This window comes from Panthera leo, chromosome F2 (genome assembly GCF_018350215.1).
Source record: "Panthera leo isolate Ple1 chromosome F2, P.leo_Ple1_pat1.1, whole genome shotgun sequence".
Taxonomy (NCBI): domain Eukaryota; kingdom Metazoa; phylum Chordata; class Mammalia; order Carnivora; family Felidae; genus Panthera; species Panthera leo.
In genome coordinates, this window is record NC_056695.1 from 64649385 (window position 1) to 64668526 (window position 19142).

At 36.9% G+C, this 19142-nt stretch overlaps 1 long non-coding RNA gene and 1 other non-coding gene across 2 annotated transcripts in view; both read left to right on the forward strand.

The window, feature by feature from the left end:
* The window catches only part of LOC122210804, a 76385-nt gene that overhangs the window by 45851 nt on the left and 11392 nt on the right, over window positions 1–19142 (forward strand). The window contains exon 4 of the long non-coding RNA XR_006198256.1: window positions 18735–18867. This is a non-coding gene — a long non-coding RNA (uncharacterized LOC122210804). The remainder of the gene's footprint in view (window positions 1–18734; window positions 18868–19142) is intronic.
* TRNAM-CAU lies at window positions 11280–11352 on the forward strand. The gene has a single exon. It is a non-coding gene; the product is annotated as a tRNA-Met (tRNA).

A 19142-nucleotide genomic window follows, 5' to 3' on the forward strand; every position in this document is an offset into this window, starting at 1 on the left:
AAAGCCTCATTTCCCCTGTTCTCCCAGTCTTACCCAGACTTACCAGCAATGCAAGTACTTCCCCTCCTCTATATGTCTATTAGAAATATGTGATTGTAATTATACAAGAAAGCCTGACTGTACTACCATGTATTCCTATAATAATGCCTTTGAAGTTTTGTTTTGTTTTGTTTTGTTTTTAAGTAGGCTCCACGCTCAGCGTGGAGCCCAACTCAAGGCTTGAACTCATGACCCTGAGATCAAGACCTGAACTGAGATCAAGAGTCGGACGCTTAACTGAGTGAGCCACCCAGGCACCCCTATAATAATGCCTTTGGAGGAAGATCCAGACTCTGAATGCCATAGAAGAGAAAAAAAAATTGGTAGTTGAATTTGAGGCAGCAGGCATGGCCTGGTCCCAGAACTCCTATTCAGTGTCCCCAGCCATCTCTGATTACTTCATCATTGGATATGAAATCTGGGAGTGTCAATCCTAAGCAGCAAATAGTCAGAAGGGGAAAGACCCCAGATGCCCCTTGCTTTTTTCTTTTTCTTTTCTTCTCTTGGAACAGTTTCAAAAACAGATAGGCTTGGGCCTCCAGGTGAGGACTAAATGGTAGCAAGCTGCTGGGGAAAGCAATAGAAACCTCTGAAGTTTGTGATTAGTGACAATCATATATTTAGAGTGGCAGGATGTCTGGGGTGGTGGAGGAGACCATAATAACCATTACCAAATATTAAATAATGTCGAGACCTCTTTGGTCAACAAAAAGTCCACAGTTCAACATACTGGCATGAAGTTTGTACTAGTTTAAGGAGTACGAATGGAAGGCATCAGACTGAAAACACTTCAAACATGTGAGAATATGGGATTTATGATCATAAGCATATTTCTAGTTCTCAGATATACCATTTCTGGACTGTGTGATAAGAATCAAACCAGTGCCAAAGTCAATGCCTAGCACAGAATAAAATTTGTAAGTTAAAAAAAGTGACCGGGGCTATGATAGTAAATAATAGTAAGAAAGAATGACAAAACTTTTGTTACAGTATAATTTTAACTCTGTGAGTATATGTATATGATATATATACATTTATGTGAATATGTGTATGTATGCAAATATATATATATATATATATACATATATATGTACGTGTATATATATACGTATATATATATATATATATATATTTTTTTTTTTTTTTAAACAAGGGTTGTATATATCTCTAGACCCAAGAAGGCAGACAAATTTGCCAAACTATTCAGAGTGAGATTCTGGCTAACTTTAATTTTTTTCTTTGTGCTTTTCTGTGGCTTCAAAATTTTCTGACTTGAGCAAATCATTTATAATCAGAAGAAAAACTAGAAATATATACACACACACGTAAAAGAAAGAACATAAACACACTTACACACACATATGCACATTCATACACACACCTTAACTTTCATTATCCTTTGTTTCTTCACTTTAACAATGGCAAAAAGAATTGTAAATCCTAGCGTCATTTTGAAGGCTTAAATGCATATACAAATACACAACATACTTCATAAAATTGCTAATATAACAATGAGAATTTAATAGGTGTTTGGATACCAGGAGTTGGGATTATACCTTGGATTATTATCAGCCTTGTAATTGCTGGATATTCTCCAAGTTTACCAGACTGTCCTTACTTTTTTGGTTTCCTTCTTTCTCCCTTGGATCTACTCAGTGAAGACTGTGATCTTCTAAATGCTGGCACAAATTAAAATTCTGATGAGTAGTTAACTCTTTAGGTTTGATTTAGTTGGTAAATATTTAGGTAAAAATCAAATATTTGGTAAAAGAGCTAATATACCTACAAGTTATCTTTGAATTCATTGTTCTTTCCCTTCTCTGTTCACCATATTTGGCAATGATGACCACTCATCACTTATTCTGCATTTTTGTGGTCACCACCTGTTTTAGGTTATTGTACCCAATCCCAACTTCTGTGTGTGTGTGTGTGTGTGTGTGTGTGTGTGTGTGGTGTAGGTTTCTGCACACCAACAAGCAATTCTCAGTCTCCAGTGAGGTGTTCAAGGATTCAACTCAATTCAGCTAAGTTCTGACACTATCTACTTGAGCATAGCGTTAGATCTCACTGGTAAAGGGCTCTGTCCTCCAACTTCTGTCCACCTTGAACTCCAGTCACAATCTCAGGTTGTTACCCATGGTTCTGACAGATCGTCCACAAATTGGAAGTTCCAATAACCCCCCCTTGGATTTGATGAATTTCTTAGAATGATTCACATTACTCAAGAAACTCATATACTCACTAGATTTTTGGTTTATTACAATGGATATAATGGATGTGAGTCAACAGATACATGAAGAGATACAGAGTACAAGGTCCAGAACAAAGGAGCTCCTGTACTTGTGGAGCTTGGGACCCAGCATGGCAGCATGTGGAAGCATTCTGATTCCTGAACATTGAGGCTCTTTAAACCCCTTCCTTTTTGTTTTTTTATGGAGGTTTTAGTACACAGCCATGATGGATTAACTCATTGGCTGTTGGTGATTGATTCAACCTCTAGCCCTTCTCCCATTTCCAGAAATCAGGAGGTGGGACTGAAAATTTCAACCCTGTATTCCTGGTTGGTTCCCCTGGCAACCAGTCCCTTTCAGTTAGGTGCTTTCCAAAATAACATAAGCCCAATTATGGTGGGGAGGGTTTGTTTTGAATAACAAAACACCAATTTCACTTTCATGGCCCTGAAGTGTTCTCAGGAACTGAGAACAAAAGAGACCAAGTAGTATAAAAAAAGATGCTCCCATTGCTATTATGGCTCAGGAAATTCCAAAGGTTTGGGGAGCTGTGAGCCAGGAATTGTGGATGGAGACCAAATATATGTGAGAAATATAATTTGGGGGGCATTTGGGTGACTCACTCGCTTGGGCATCCGACTTCGGCTCAGGTCATGATCTCACAGTTCGTGAGTTTGAGCCCCGTGTCAGGCAGGCTCTGTGCTGACAACTAAAAGCTTGGAGCCTGCTTCAGATTTGTGTCTCCCTCTCTCTGCCCCTCCTCCACCCATTGTCTCTCTCTCTTTCTCTCAAAAATAAACATTAAAAAACATAAAATATATATATAATTCGGCCATCTGAATGACCATATATACATACTTCTTATAAGTCACAATATGTCACCACCCTTTCTCTGACCTTTAAAAATGATCAGCTGGAATTCTGTTTTTTTTTTATGTTAAAATTACTTTTGGCCTCCCTCTTCTTCTCTCCTCAGAGTCCATCCTATATACCAGCTTTAAACATCCTAAAGCATGGCTCCTAGCATGCTGTGTCCATGGTCTAGTGGCTTTCATTGCTATAAAATAATAAAAATGGAATTAAGATATAGCCAGTGTATTTCAGAGTCCCAGTAAGAAACAGAATAAGGGGCTGTAATGAGATGACTTCTTTTAAAGTCTGGACAACATTAGGGAAACAATGAGGAATGTTGGGGCAACTGGGACTGACATCAAAAGAAGCTGCCTGAGCAGGGAAAGAAATTATGTTATGAAAGCCTGGTGATATCTGGAGTCATGGAAAAGCTTCTGACCTTATAAGAGCTGTTGTCATGAAAGGACACAGTCACTGCCTGAGCAGACAGGAAGTGGGGAAAAGCATTCCATGGCTTGTACCTCTTCCCATTTTCAAATCTCCTGCCAGTGCCTTCCATTGGCCAAGCCCAACCTGGAGTCAGAGGGTGTGGGACCACAGGTGATGCAGTCCACAGAAGCCAGCTTTCGTGGTCACAGAGCAAGGCAGAGAAAGGCTGATAATGGATATGGAGGGTGGTATAGTGGAGGGCCCATATCAAATAACCAGTATATCTAGCACATAATGTGCTAAAATATTATGTTTTTATATTTTCCAATTCCATCAGCATTCTTGGAAGTTATTATTATCTTTATTCTACAGTTTGGGAAACTGAGGTTCATAGTGACCAAATGAATTGTACAGATTCCAGTCCCTGGAAATTGGCAAAGCCAGGACCCAAACTGAGATATATGTGAGTTCAAAATTTATATTCTTCATGAATAAAACTCTACTACTTTTGGCCTATTATTCAAAGGTTCAAGTGCCTTTCCAATCTCTTACTAATTCATGTCTTTAGCCAGACTGAATAGCCAGACTGAATTAATGTCAACCGAGCAACACTATTACTTCTGAAAAGGAAGTCCTGTCTTTTCCTTTCCAGTGATCAAAATATATTTATATACATCTCATCAAGCCCAACTCAAATTACTCCCTTTTTTTGAAACATCCCCAGAGTGCACCAGCTAACAGGATTCCTTCTTTCACCTAAACTCTTAATATTTCTTATGTTTCTTATTTATCACTGTTAAAAGATAAAGTGAGACATATTGAAAATTTTGAGTTTAGTTGGGCAAAAATTGATGCAAACTGAGCATTATCCAATCTAGCAGATAGAAAGAACCTCCAAGGAACTACACAAAATGAGACTTTTATAGGCAGAAGGGAGTGATAACAAGGAAATTATACAAGGCAAAAAAAGTGGGTTATTGGAGTTACCTTCCTTTAGGGGATGCAGAGTCTGTTAGAGAGATTGCTTAATAGTGCTGATCAGGTGATTCCTCACTGACTGGTTTAAGGTTCCATTTATGGGAAAGCAGAAACTATAATCAAGTCTCAGTTTAGGATTTACTATAGCAACTCCATCTTGGTTCTAGGATTTACTATAAGCAACTCCATCTTGGTTCTATTGTCTTTTTTGACCTCTCTCAATCTAATGCTGCCTTGTAATGTTATGGATCTGGTGGCTCACCAAGAAAAAAGGAAAATAGAACCCACATAGGGCAAATCCATTGATCATGATAATGTACTTAGTAGAATGTGGAGTTGGATTTCAATCCAAGCTCTTCTTAACTGATCAGAATCAGCAATATTTTCATGATACAAGTGTAATTGTAGAGGTATTATGGTAACATTCTACCTAGTTATCTGATATGTAAAAGGATCCAAACCACTTTTTAATGAGTTATAGAAGAGTTAGGAAATTAGCACTCAGGAGCACTTTCAAAGTTTGTGACCAATAGAATAACATGAAAGGAAATATGACATAATTTAGAATATATCTCAATCCAGGATACTTTTACACTTGCCAACCAAGAGATATGTGAAGCTCTGTCTCTGTTTAGCGGACACTTTCTATGTCTTACTGTCTAAAAGTTGAGAATCACAAGGGCTTTACTGGGGGCTACCTGAACTGGTCTCTCACCAGTTTTTCAGGCTTGCAAAGCGTTTCTTGTCCCCTCTGTGATGAAGCAGCCGGGGATGTAAGGCAAAATTCAGAATTCTTGAACAGAGCAAATTCATCACTGCATTACAGATGAACCAACCCTTGACGATTGAAGACATCAGTTTTCTTCTATATCCTGATTGGTCTGCTTCAGACATTTACAAGGCGAGGAGACATCATTCATTCATTCAATTCAACAGTGAAAAACCACCTATGTGGCATTTTAGAGGCTAAGATGTTACTGTTGTTTCACATAATAAGATCTGGGCATTAAAGAGTCTCTAAGTCCTGTCTTAAAGGTTCTTAGTCAACATAGTAAAAAGATTCTTAAACAATAATGAACTTTAGGGAGCTTTGAGAAATGCTCATTTAAAAGGTTTCACTTTTCAGTACAGATTTACTGCACTCTATTGATGGGGAAAAAATTGCTTTGTCCTTCTGAACACTTAACTTTGACAAAATGATCTTTAAATTAAAGCCAGGCACAAGATAACAAGTTTCTTCTTTTTTCAATTTTTGCTTTTATTCTCATTACAAAGCAAATAGAAAACCTCATGGACATACTGAAAAAATTAAGAGAAAGAAATAAGTAAATATGTATCTAAGGAAATTTTATATATAGCATACAACAAGTTCAGTTGTGTTTACTGAAAATGGGACTTGCGGTTTCATGGATTAATCCCTGCTTCATGCCAGTGTATCTAGGAATTAATTAACTGGTAATAGTAATAACAGTGATGATCACAACTTCTATTTGTGAAGTGTCTACTGGGATTCAGACTTTGTGTTAAATGCTTATACGTATCTTGCACTTTAATCATAGCCTCTATCTAGCAATTTAAGCTTTGTTACTCCATTGTCCATATGAAAAAAAGTGTGAGTGTCAAAAAAAATTACCTAGCTTGCCCAAAATTACTTATTTTAAAAAAATGACAGACAGTATTTAAACCCAGTTCTTTGTAACTACCATCCCATACTGTTAAGTTTCATGCATACTTCCTACTATGACTATATAGCATTATGCTAGATATCATGGAGAATTTAAGATATATATTATTTCAAAAAACATTTATATAACATGTAGCATATGTAATATAAATTATATTCATATTATACACGTTCACATATAAATGTATGTATTGCCTTACTCTCAAATATCATGTAGTGAATTTGAGTAGACATAATAAATTTGCCAAAATAAACAACTCATAAACAGACTGTATCTGGAGAGAATGGAATATGTGGCATACCCTCACACAATCATGGAATCAGGAGGAAGAACAACGAAGGAAGGAGGGGGGTGAGGAGTAAAGAGATGACCTGGACACTTTGTGCAGTATTAATAATAATAATAGCTATCATAAAATAAGTGTCAGATGTCATGCTAATTGTCATATATTCATGATCTCAGTTAAGTATTAAATAAGTCCAGGAGTTGGGTATTAAAGGTTTGCCCATCTTTACTAATGAGGAAAATGGGACACATAGAGATAAAAATAACTGTTTAAAGTACGCAATAAGTAATAAAGCCAGAATAAAGCTGAAATGTTTTGACTTACAAACTTGGATTCTGAACCACCTAATAGAATTTGTCAGGATATCTGGATAGGGATATCGTGATATTTACTTGAAAGTGAATAGTTATCACCAATATTGTTTAAATTGAGTATAATCTAGAGTGGAAGAAATAAAAGATATCTTGTTTTTTCTATTCAATGAACATATTAAGTGCTTAAGTACAAGGCATTACACCAGGTGCTGTGGGAAGTTCAAGAAGTTTGAGGCAGGGTTTCTGGCCTAAAGGACATTCTATTCTACTGTGGTAGGTAAGACACCTAGACTAATAAATAGCATACAAAGTAGTATATAATATGTGTCTTAAAAGAGGCAAAAATAGACCAGAAGAAAAAAAATAATTTCCAAATTAATTAGAGAAGACTTCATGGAGATGGCAGAATCAGATCTGTGTAGGATTCTTGTAGGAAAGAGGGATTGGAACTTATTACACATGGATTAACAGGGAACTCAGAGATATGGAACAAGATTGATCATGTATGGTGCGATTTGACTGGCACATGAATGCATAGAGGGTTATAATGGCAATGCTTGATGAGATCAGATGTGGAGAGTCTTCATGTCAACATAATAGCCAGACTTTACTTTGTAGACAATTAGGAGTTACTGAAGGGTAATGAGCTGGGAAAATAAACTCTACAAATAAAGAGACATTTTGTCTTTTTAGTCCTTGCCTAGAAGATATTTGCTCTTGCTCAATATTTGCTGAAGGAATCTATGAACTGCTACCACATAGTCAAGGCTATGTTTTAGGAAGGCAGCAATGTATAAAATGAGTTATAAAAGAGAAAGGAAACCATTTACAGGTCTGTTGTGTTCAAACAGGAAAGAAAAACTGGGAATTTCACCTAGGCTTCTGGCAGTGGGAATAAAATTCACAAGAAGGATGAGAGTCATCATTAATGAAGCATGGTCAACACCTGTTGACTCACAAGAGCTAATGGGGAAAAAGGAAAAAGAAATCAGATATGGAACCCAAACTTTGAGCCTAATGAGAAAGTAAGACACTTAAAAATAGTTGATTCAGGTGTTGGAGTTGCTTTGTTCCTGTATTCAAAGAATATTTTTGAGGGGCTTCTGTGTGCCAGGAATGTTTCTTAAGACATAAATCCTTGTTATATTTCAACGTTACAGAAAAATTGAGCATGGTAATGGGATTTGTGCAGTGGCAGGAAATAGTTGCCATTTTAAACAGGGTAGTAAGGGTAGGCACTGGGTGGAGGTGCTATTTGAGGGACAAACTGATGAGGTAAGAGAGCTCGACAGCTAGACATAGAGATCTGAGAATGAGAGATACCAGAAGCTGTTTGCGTTGAGGCAATAATAGATGGGGTGTGAGTGGACGAGAAAAAAGAATATCTCTATCTGAAGACCAAATGTAGAACTTTGGGGAACATCTACATCTAATGACTGAATGGGGCCAGAATAGTTATGAAGGGACAAAGGAAAGAGTTTTACAGTCATTTAGAGATGAATATACTGTGTGATTTTATCTGATTTAAAACATCTCCTTGCCTAGAAATTAGGCGTGGGTTTTTAAAACTCCAGTGAAGACTTTTCAATTTCTCCTTAGGAGGAAGAACGGATTGTCTTACATGATAAGCCTTCTATGAATCTTCTTTTTTAATCCAAGTTAGTTAACATATAATATATTAATATTTTCAGGAGTAAAATTTAGTGAGTCATCACTTACATATAACACCCTGAGCCTTCTACAAATCTTTTAATTCTCATAGAATAATAGAAAGAAACCATAGGATACAACTTTGGTTGTAAGTATAATTTGGTAATAAATTTTTCAATTTTTCTCTAGTATTCCTTACACCTACCAGTACAAAAATCATAAAACTTGGTACATAGAAGTGCATATCAGTAGAATGAAAATTAAGCTAATCAATGACCAATCTTTAGGGAAGTGTATTGATGATCAGGTTATTCAACTAGTATTTAGCAGAATAGACTTGAGTGATGTGATATGCCAGCCTAGACTTAAGGGATCAACCCAGTATAGACACCATCTGCTGAATCCAGGACCTGAATGACCTTCCCATACAGAGTAGGGTCCCCAGAAAGTCATGAGGGTTAGTTCTCTTCCTCTGGGCTTTCAAAATCTAAAACATCAAAGCTCTCTATTCTCTTTCATTAACGTAGATTCTAAAACATCTCATACAGTCAAGACAGGTATTTCATATTGAACCAAACTTTTCTTGTTGGAAGGGATGTTTATTTCCAACTGTTCTTATTGCATGTTTGAGGGTGTTAAAGATTCTGACATTTAGATACTTTTTGACTACAACCTTATCAATTTGATCTCAAAAGAAACCATCATTTGCTTCTACATTGCAGTTAATGAAATGCTGCACTTACAGGACAGAGTCATTGACAATAGACTTACATTTTAATGTTTAAAATTTGATTTTCAAGAATCACGTATTTGGAGGCATATAAACTTCAGATGTAGTTCCCCAGAACTTTTCCCTCTTGGTTGTTTGGCAGGTGAGCCAAAGATAATACCAGCAATAGAATCTGAGCTATATATTAAATGAAGAGGGGAAAAAATGCTCTTGATTTTTTTTTCTGAGATTTGAGACAGTTCACCACGTGTTTTTTCTATTCAGATAAGGGAGCCAAAGGCTAAGATAGCAGCTTGTCTGGATTAGAAGGTTGATTGTTTGCACTCTTGTTGAGTTTTATTCCTTAATATAGACCAGGATGTCAGGGGTCTTCTGTGAGAGACGCTGAGGACAGCAGACACACAGGGTGGGGCCAAGGAAGACCGACCCTGAGGTACATGTGGGAGCAGAGTGGGGGAGGGGATGGAAGCAGAGATCAAAGAATCAAGAGCTCTTCAGCCTTCCAAGGCAGAAAAGCCTTTGGCAACTCTTTGATGTCCAATTTGCCCTCTGCCCCTAATCAGAGCGTGTCTAGGGACTTGAGTGAGGGCAGGGACATTTTACATGTCTGTGAGGCAGATAGCATCTTTTAAGTAGCTTCTAAAAGAATCGCACAGAAAAAAAATTGCTATAATTCCTGACCTACAGGAGCTTACACTCTAGTTCAGTAGACAAAACCTGAGCAACTTGACCGATCAACCTGACCAATCAACTTGTCCAGGGTCCGCCAAAAAACCCAGAAATTCTTGATGGTGTCATAGCTGTGATTACTATCTGAAACACATAGTTTACTAAAGAAGTTATTATCCAGAATAAGAACTACCTGAACATAGTTTTGCTCTTCTGCCTAGTAGAGTGTCCATCCTCAATCATGTTCCTCTACTGAACCTCTTTTTCCTCTCTGTGATCCATTTCTGGTGTTTTGTCTTTGGCGTTCTAGAGCAGATGCAAGTTCTATAAAATTATATGGTCATGTACTTTTTTCTTCTCTCAGCAAACAAAATAATTAAGTCTTACCTACTCTCTGGACCACATAGGCTTTGATAGGACAACGTATTGCCAAATTAACTTGATATTCAGAACTCTTAAAAAGACAATGCTGAGTATTTGCCACTGGGCAATATGAAACCAATAACTTTAAGATTCAGGCAGCTGTTGGTCAAAAGGCTAACAGTTAATGCTCTATTTTGTAAAGTAAAAGAGGAATCCTGAAGATGTGTAGGTATGCAAACTAAATAACTAATATAGGGTCTCCTTTAAATCAATGTCCTTTGTCCATGAAGTTAACTTCACATAGAGCTTCCATCTAATGTACATATGGCCCTACAAAGAAGTTGAAGAGAAACTCATTCGACCCAGGTCAGCCAGCCTGAATTTCTTTGTTCCAACTTCCTTGATTTGCACCTAGTGATTCTTCCACCTGCTAGTACTGGAAACACCTTAGTCTCCCTTCTCATCCTAACTAGTCAGTAAGGAAAGAAGGGAAAATGTACAGGAAAAAATCATCTCAAACTACTGGTAGCTTTAGAAGTCTACAGAAATTACCTTATGCAACCTAGTTGGCAAGGCATAGTTGTTCAACTAAGACCATGTTAGCAGGTTAACTACTAGTCTTCAAGAGAATGCTATCATTTGTCTCTGGATAAAGAAGAAAATGAAGCTATATTCTGTATAATTAAATAATGATAAATGTCAGGACAATAAACTACATTTTGCACCCATCCTTTCCCCAAAATTTTCTCACTATGGTCTCAGTCCTTTCCTGGATCTTTAAGGATAGGAAGCTTAATATAGAGAAAGGTCATATAAAAACACTGGTTGACTTTCCCTTGGTGTATTGCATCTCTATACAAGAAAATTCCATGTACATAATCAAAGAAACTTTGATTTTGAAAGACAATTTGAGCCATCGTTGAAATGTACTTTGAAGACCATAACACTTGATGATTCCAGTGTTCTACCAGTTTCAGTCTTCAAAGGAAAATGCTGATGTTGTCGTTTGTGTGTCAGCAGAGAGATGTACACAGATAAAGTAGCTTCTAGCTAGCCTCCTTAGTGCAGTAGGCAGCCTGTCAGTTTCATAATCTGAAGGTCCTGAGTTCAAACCTCAGAGGAGGCAGTTTGGCTTTTTGCCTTCTTTCTCTGTCAAAAGAGAAAAAAGAGAAAGAATTTTCAGAATAATCTCCTATTAGTTATTTCATGTTCCTCTTAGTAACTTTACTTTTTGGCACTGATGTTAGTTAGTAATAGTTACAATGAAAATAAAGAAGTGTGGGCCATGTCAAAAAATAAGCCATTTGAGAGTTATGATTATAATATTATTAGATGCCAAAACTCATGTCGAATATTTAATCAAAGACATTGTTTCAGGGGTGTCTGGTTAGCTCAGTCAGTTAAGCATCTGACTCTTGATTTCTGCTCAGGTCATGATCTCACAGTTGGTGGGATCGAGCCCCACATCAGCGAAGAGCCTGCTTGGGATTCATTCTCTCCCTCTCTCTGTGTTCCTCCCCTGCTTGCTCTCTCTCTCTCCCTCAAAATAAATAAATAAACTTAAAAAAATTATAAAGACATTGCTTCAGATAGGAAATGAGACATGGATTGAGATTATAATGAACTGGGCATAAAACTAAAAAATATTGTGTAGGAGAAACTTGTTGTAAACTGGTATATATATGTATATACATATACTAGAATACAATAATATATAATATGAGAAAAGCCTTTGGAAGGAGTATATTCCTTTTGATACCAGGAAGGGTGGTAGTGGTTAAGAAAGTGTGTTGGTATTTTAATGGGATGCTTTGAGCCTTAAGGAACATACACTGACAAAAAAACAAAAACAAAAACCTTGCGTGCATGTGTGTTAATGCACGTGTGTGTCTGTTCTGAAGGAGTAGGAGAGCAAGGGACCTGGTGAGGTTCAATATGCATTCAATTTCAAACTCAGAAACTGGGCCAAGAGGCCAATATGCTTAGATATACATTAGGATTAGGATAAGCAATCACTCTGGGGCTTTTAAGAAATGTAACAGTCTTTAAAAAGGAACATTTGGCAGTCTGAAAAAATAATCAAAGGGTTGTAGAAAGCTTGCTTTTTTATCCCAACACTTTTAGCCAATAACCAAGCATCTCTTTTACCCCAATTACTGTGGATTGAAGAGAAACGAAGTGGGTTGAAGAGAAATGGAGTGTTCTGGAAAAATGTGAATAGAGTCTAAGGATAAGAAGATGAAATTAATTAATCTTTTTTTTTCTTTAAGTAAGCGACTAAGACAGAGGTCCATTTCAATATTGATCATAGTTTGGTACATAATTAAAGAGACTTCATATTATGATACTGAATTATTAAGTAGAATTAAATATTTAAAAATTTTATGTCAAGGAAGATCCAAGCACCAAGACAATAAATAGTATTAAAAACGACTGATTAGAAAAAATAATCATAGTAAAGGATCCTAAAATTATACCTTGGATTTACTGTGAAAAATGGAATGTGGGGCCTGACTTCGAAGGCCAACAGAGAACAGATGCATCAAAGTCTGGGTTATATTACACTAATCTCTTAAGGGTCTTTTATCTAATCTCTCTCTGGCCATTGCTAAGTGCCAGGGATATGATTGCCACTATATAAATATCAGAGATTATCTAGACTTCTCAGGAGAAATCCATCTAATACACATCAAAACCAGTCTAGGCATTGCGTGTCTTTAGACTTTCTTTTGTGGAAACAGGCAAATCAAATCATTCCTTAACAAAGGACCTGTAATTTACCAACTTCTAAATATGTTCAGTTTTATTTTACCTTTCTGAGCCTATAACAGCATTTTTGACATTAGATGCTCTAAAAGCAAAGAGCAGTGGAAAATATTGAGTTCATTAACTCCTTAGTTAAATACCCTTGCAAACTAATCCTAATCTATAGGCCTGGTCATAAGGCAGGGTATGGGGGCGGGGGAAAGGCCAAGATGTCATGATGTAGAGAAGTGAGCCCTAAAGTAAAATTGTAATAGTCTGTATTCCAAAATGTTCTGTCTTGAGGCAGTAGACTAACAACCTACTTAAGCACATCATAGGCTTTGCAGTTCACCACACGTGGGTCTGAGGACCATCTCTGCCATGTGATAATGGTAAGATCCTTCCCAGGCTATGAATAACTTTGAACCTCTGAGTTTTCTTACTCTATAAAATATGGAAAATATAAACCTCACAGTGGTGAAAACTAGAGGAATTCACTTCTGTAAAATGCTTGGCACAGTCCCTGGCCTCCAGTAAACACTTAGCAAAGAACAGACGTTTTGTTCCCATTACTTGTGGCCAGTAAAACAAGTAAAAGACTGAAGAAAAGTGTAGAAAGTGGATCTCTTGACAAAGGGGCAATGTCTCATATCTCTAAGGAGAATCTAGTCTGAAGAAGTGCTGAATCAGACATATTAGGGATAATATAATAAGGATAAGGGGGCAGATTTACTTTTAGACCTTCTCTTACCATTCTGAATCCCAGCTTCTCATTTCTCCTTTGTAAGACATCGGCAGTTGTACATATAAGAACCTATTTGTTACAATTCTCTTATGATAAAAGGCATTAATTCTCTTGTGATAAAATGTGCTGTATCTCTCTTCATCTTTTTGTCTTAATGTCTAACAAAATGCATGAAAAAATAGTAGTTGCTCGTATTTGATCAACCTCATTCAGACAAATGCTACAATACATATAGTGCTATTTCTTTGTTCAATAATCATTAGGTATTTTGGTTTCTTGAAGTGTGTACGTGTGTGTGTGTGTGTGTGTGTGTGTGTGTGTGTGTGTGTGTGTGGTTAGTTATCCTTTCCCTGTAACCCAGTACAGATTGAATTAATACATGGAATCCCTGAAAGGCTATGTGGTTGACCATTGTGACTTTATTTTTCTGGTTGTACATAGTAGGGCCAAAAATTGGATTGACTTCTGTTGTATCTCTCAAGGAGTTAACTAAGAAATTAAACTGCTTAGGAGTTGACTCTGAGATTTGCTTATATTTGCACTGTGACTGCTTTTCCAACTAACCCATTGTAATATTTTGTTAGCACCTTGCCTAATGAGTACACCTCTCTGTTCTCCATGCAGTTGCAAACTAGTGGACACAGGATTATTCTACTCATTTGTTCACAACTCACTTCAGTCAGTGATCCTTGCTGCATTGCAAAGCCTTAGCTTCCTGCTCAAGTCCCTCACGTTACCATTTGTCTTTGCTTAGCTTTCCCCCTCTTTCTTACCAGCATTTCTATTGAGTAAGGAGAGCAAAAGCTCATTTTGTTGACATTTTTTTCTCCTATAGTTTTGTGGTACAGAGAAACTGGAACATCAAAAGGAACTCTTAGTTATGCGCAGGAACCCTAGTTTATTTGAATGCTTGTTTATTTTGTCCAGGAAACAATAAACCAAATTCCTGTTTGAGAAGAATCATTATACACTTGTATTTTCTGAAAAATAATTTCCCAGAAATGGGGTGTTAGAACAAATGATATGCACACTTACAGTTTACAATAATATAGCCAGATTTATTTCCCAAAATTTACAGAAATTTCCAGACTCTTCACTGCTTTTGAGAAATAATATATGAGAGTACTGTTTTCCTTATAATCTCATGAGCACTGGGCATTAACATGATCTTACATTTTTGCCAATCTGAAGGGCAAAAAGTTTTATTTCATTGTTTTTATTTTCATTTCCCTGAATATCATTTCTCCTTGTGCTATCCATTGTTCTTACTAATTTGAAGAACTACTTATATCTTAAGAAGATTAACCACTTTTGTGCGCAGCAAATATTTTCTTCCAGTCTGTAATTGTTCTTTTAATTTGATTAAGTTGCCTGATCCTATTCAAAGGCTTTTGTTGTTGTTGTTTTATTGCTTTATGACTTCACCTGGTGTTTTATTTTTCCTTTACATCTTTTTGTTTCCATATCCCTTACCAAGCTTCCCTTCCCTTCAGAGTTATACATTCCCACCTTATTTTTTCTTTTAACACATTTATTTAATCATTGAAAGTTTTGTGTGAAATTTATATTTGTCTAGGGGCACACAGCCGGAGCCTTATTTATTTTCTTCCAAGTGATTAACTTAATAGTAATTGCTGGCAAATCCAAAACTTACCCGCTAATTTTAAGACTTTCAGACAATTCTTAAATATTTTTGTAACACATGGGCTTCAGAATCAGCTTATCGAATTCTAAAAGTAATTGCGGCATGTTTTTGATTTTAAGGAGTTGGAAACAACATGAATGTCTATAAATAGGAAAATGGTCAGATAATTTAGTGCTTCCAAATTATGGAATAGAAACAAGTTATGGAATAAATTCAGATGATCCAAATTATGGAATACCATTGCACCTATCAAAAAGAATGTAGTAGACCAAATGTATATAGAAGTCAGTGCATACGAAAGTAGGAAGGGTGTCAGGTAAAATGAATATAGGAAAATATAAGAAAATATTTAATGCCATTCTTTATTTGTAAGAAAAACAAAGCAACAATCCCTACATAAGTACATATATATATTTGAATAAGCAAAGCGAAAAACGAAAAACAAAACAAACAAAACCCCATGGGATGAAACAAAATTCTTAGTAATGGCTTTCAGGGATGTGGGCTTATTTCTGTGGAGACTAATAATTTTACTTTAGATGCTTTAGATGCCCTCATTCGTGTATTACTTACGTAACTGAAAAATTCAAATGCTTAAAATTAGAAGAAAAAAGTATTCTTGCTATATTCAAAAAGGTAAAGAACTAGAAATAAGAGTTAAATCCCCATTGACCCTTGTACACTTTATACTTTGCCAAATCTGTATTTGGTGAGGAAACTCTCAGCATGAAGTAATTTACCCAAATGTCTCCCATAGCATACAATCCACACCATTTTTCTTTCAATCTGTGTACAAATCTCAAATAGCATATAATTTTATATCAAAATATGCTCATGTATCCTATAAACCAAGATTCCCAATGTACAGATGAAGTATATAAAATGTTAAATACATTGGCCAAGTGTAACATGTAATGTGCCTAGACGTAAATAAGTTTTATAAATAAAACTTCAGGTGGTGTTCCTTGACTGGTTCTGCTCACGTCTTTATCCCACAAGTTACCAGGATTTACAATTTCATCATTAAAAATGCTTGTTGAGTTCTCTTAAGACCGTATAATGACCACAAAAGATTCTTTCTGGGTGACTAAACTTCACACACACAAATAAAGAAAATCAAATATAGTAAAAGTTGCTATCTATTAGCTGATGAGCCAGATAAAGCCCACAAATGGCTTTCTTCCCCTGAAGAAAATTGTTATAAAATTTAAAAGTAATTGACAATATATCTGGAAAGCAGTATATTTTTCTAATTACTCTTGAACAATCATAATATCTTGAGAAACTGGGTTTATTTTCTTACACAGTAACTAATGGTTATACCTGAGGATTATTTGGAAGTCTCCAACTTTATCTGCTAAATGAAATCCAGCAATTAAACTTACCACTTCCTCCTTTGTTAACAACTGGAAAGTTCATTATATTATGTGATCGGATTCACCATGAATAAGTGGCCTTTGGTATTTATAAACAGCCTCCAAATTCTTTTAAAACTGTGAATCTGACTCCAGCTAAGAAATTGGAAGTTGTCAGTGACTTCAGGGCTGAGGTCCCCCCAGTCACCCCATATTACTGTCACAGAAGTTTCTATGCTTTGGAGGCAAACCAGGGGTCATAGGCAGAGCTTATCAACACCTGTGCTAAGAAGTCCATATCAGCAAGACCTAATCGGTTAAGACCACACAGGGCCCAGACTTTGCTGATATGGGTGGTATTCTGATTATATCACGTGTCTCATTAGCTAAATATATTATAGTGCCTTTTGGTTAACACCTACTGGAATTGATACTTCTACTTTGGGCAAACATGCATAGAACACATATGTGAAGACAGGAAGGGATGTAGGAAAGTGGTGGTATGTCCAGTTCCTGCTCATATATATGCCCTCCCTAACTGGTTCTGACTGTGACACAGGGATTCTGTAGCCTGGCTTCCCCTCCCTTGTCTCAATTCCTTAGCTCCACCTTCTGAGATCATTCAGGAGGTTCAAAGTTCCTCTCAGTGGACACCATGTCCAAGCTCAGCCCTCACTCCAGCCCAAGTCAGGAAGCATTTACTCATTCTCTCATTTTCTTACCGTCACTCAGACTGTCTTAGAGGTCCTGAAAACTGACAGTTCAATCCTGGTTATGTAACTTTATATGAGTTACTAAACATCTATGAGCTTCCCCTTGCTCATTGGCGAAGATGTCGTGAAATCACCGACTTCCAGAGTTTTAAGGATTAAATGGGATAGTCACTGTAAATATCTTAGCACAGGGTCTAGCACCTAGTGTTTGCCTGAGGCGGTGGGCTGAGAGCAAGACTTAATTCCTATAGAGTTGGAAAAGAGGGTCTGTGTAGTTCAGTTGGAGGGCTATGTAGATACTATGGACTAATGAGGTTTTATCACCAAATAAGTTTGAGAATGCTAAATTATGCCAAATGAATAGATTTATTTCCTCAAGAATGCTCCGAGTCTTTAATAAGCAAATATGCACCGTTACTTTCTAAGAAGAAGAAGAAAAAGGCAGCATCTACCCAATTTTCTTTTCATACAAAGAATGATTTTACAAAGAAGCATCTTTTTTAAGATGCGTATTTTTATTTATTTTTGAGAGACAGAGAGAGAGAGAAAGCAGAGAGGGGCAGAGAGAAAGGGAGAGAGAGAATCCCAAGCAGGCTGTACTCTGTCACTGCAGAGCCCGAAACCAGGCTCAAACTCCCGAACCATGAGATCATGACCTGAGCCGAAATCAATAGTCAGATGCTTAACCGACTGAGCCAAACAGGTGCCCCTACGAAGAAGGATCTTTGTACATAGCGCTTGTTATATTCCAGACCTTGTGCCAAGTGCTTTACATATATTAACACATGTAGATATTTCACTGGTAAAATTTGTATAGAAATGTATTTTATCTGCTTAAAAAATCTGCACCATAGGATATTAGAGATGGAAGTCCATCTAGCTCAACACGCATGTTTTTCTGAAGTTCACAATGCTTGTAAATGACAGAGTGCAGACTAAGGTGCAAGCCTCTCACCCCCTTGCACTATTGTCCTTTGCAGTTCTCAGTCTCTGATTCTGTGTCACCACCTGGTCTTTTCTCCAGAGATCTAAATATTTAAAATAGTTGGGAGAGGTCACTCTGCTCAGCTATACTTTTCTACCATGATGAGGTCTCCCAAAATTCCACACCATAATTTATTGTCTTTCCAACTTAACGATTTCAAAATAAATCTGACAAATTCGAACAAAATTCAGCTGTTCAAAATTTTCCTCTACTGAAAATGTCCCCCAAAGAATTTGATTTAAGACCATGTCCTTAGAAATGTTGCGAAAGAAAAATGACAGAGCAAAGAGGCTTTACAAATATGTTTTGTTTCCTTCTAGTGCCCCTTTGAACTCTTGACTCCAAGCTCCTTGAGAAAGAAGCATATTGCCGGGAATGAAAGATCTCTAATGAGACCAAATGGCAGAACAAGATTTCTCACCTCTATAGCTCTGAGCTGGAGGGACCACCAAGGTGAGATGTGATTTTAGTCTCTGGGAGTACTATGACCTTGGCCTTTCTGCAGAGACTGTCAAAAAGGGTGCTAATGACTGCCAACTGCTGTGGAAAGAAACAGGAGTCCGTGCAGACCTGAGCGGAGCTGACTGCTTCGTTTCATTCCGAGTATTAAATCACCTGCTGCTGCCAGCAGCTTTCAACTACTCACAGCGGAAGCCAGGTTCAACCAGTGACCCACAAGGCAGAATTACCAAGCATCACACTACTAAGCCAGGTAGTCTGAGATCACA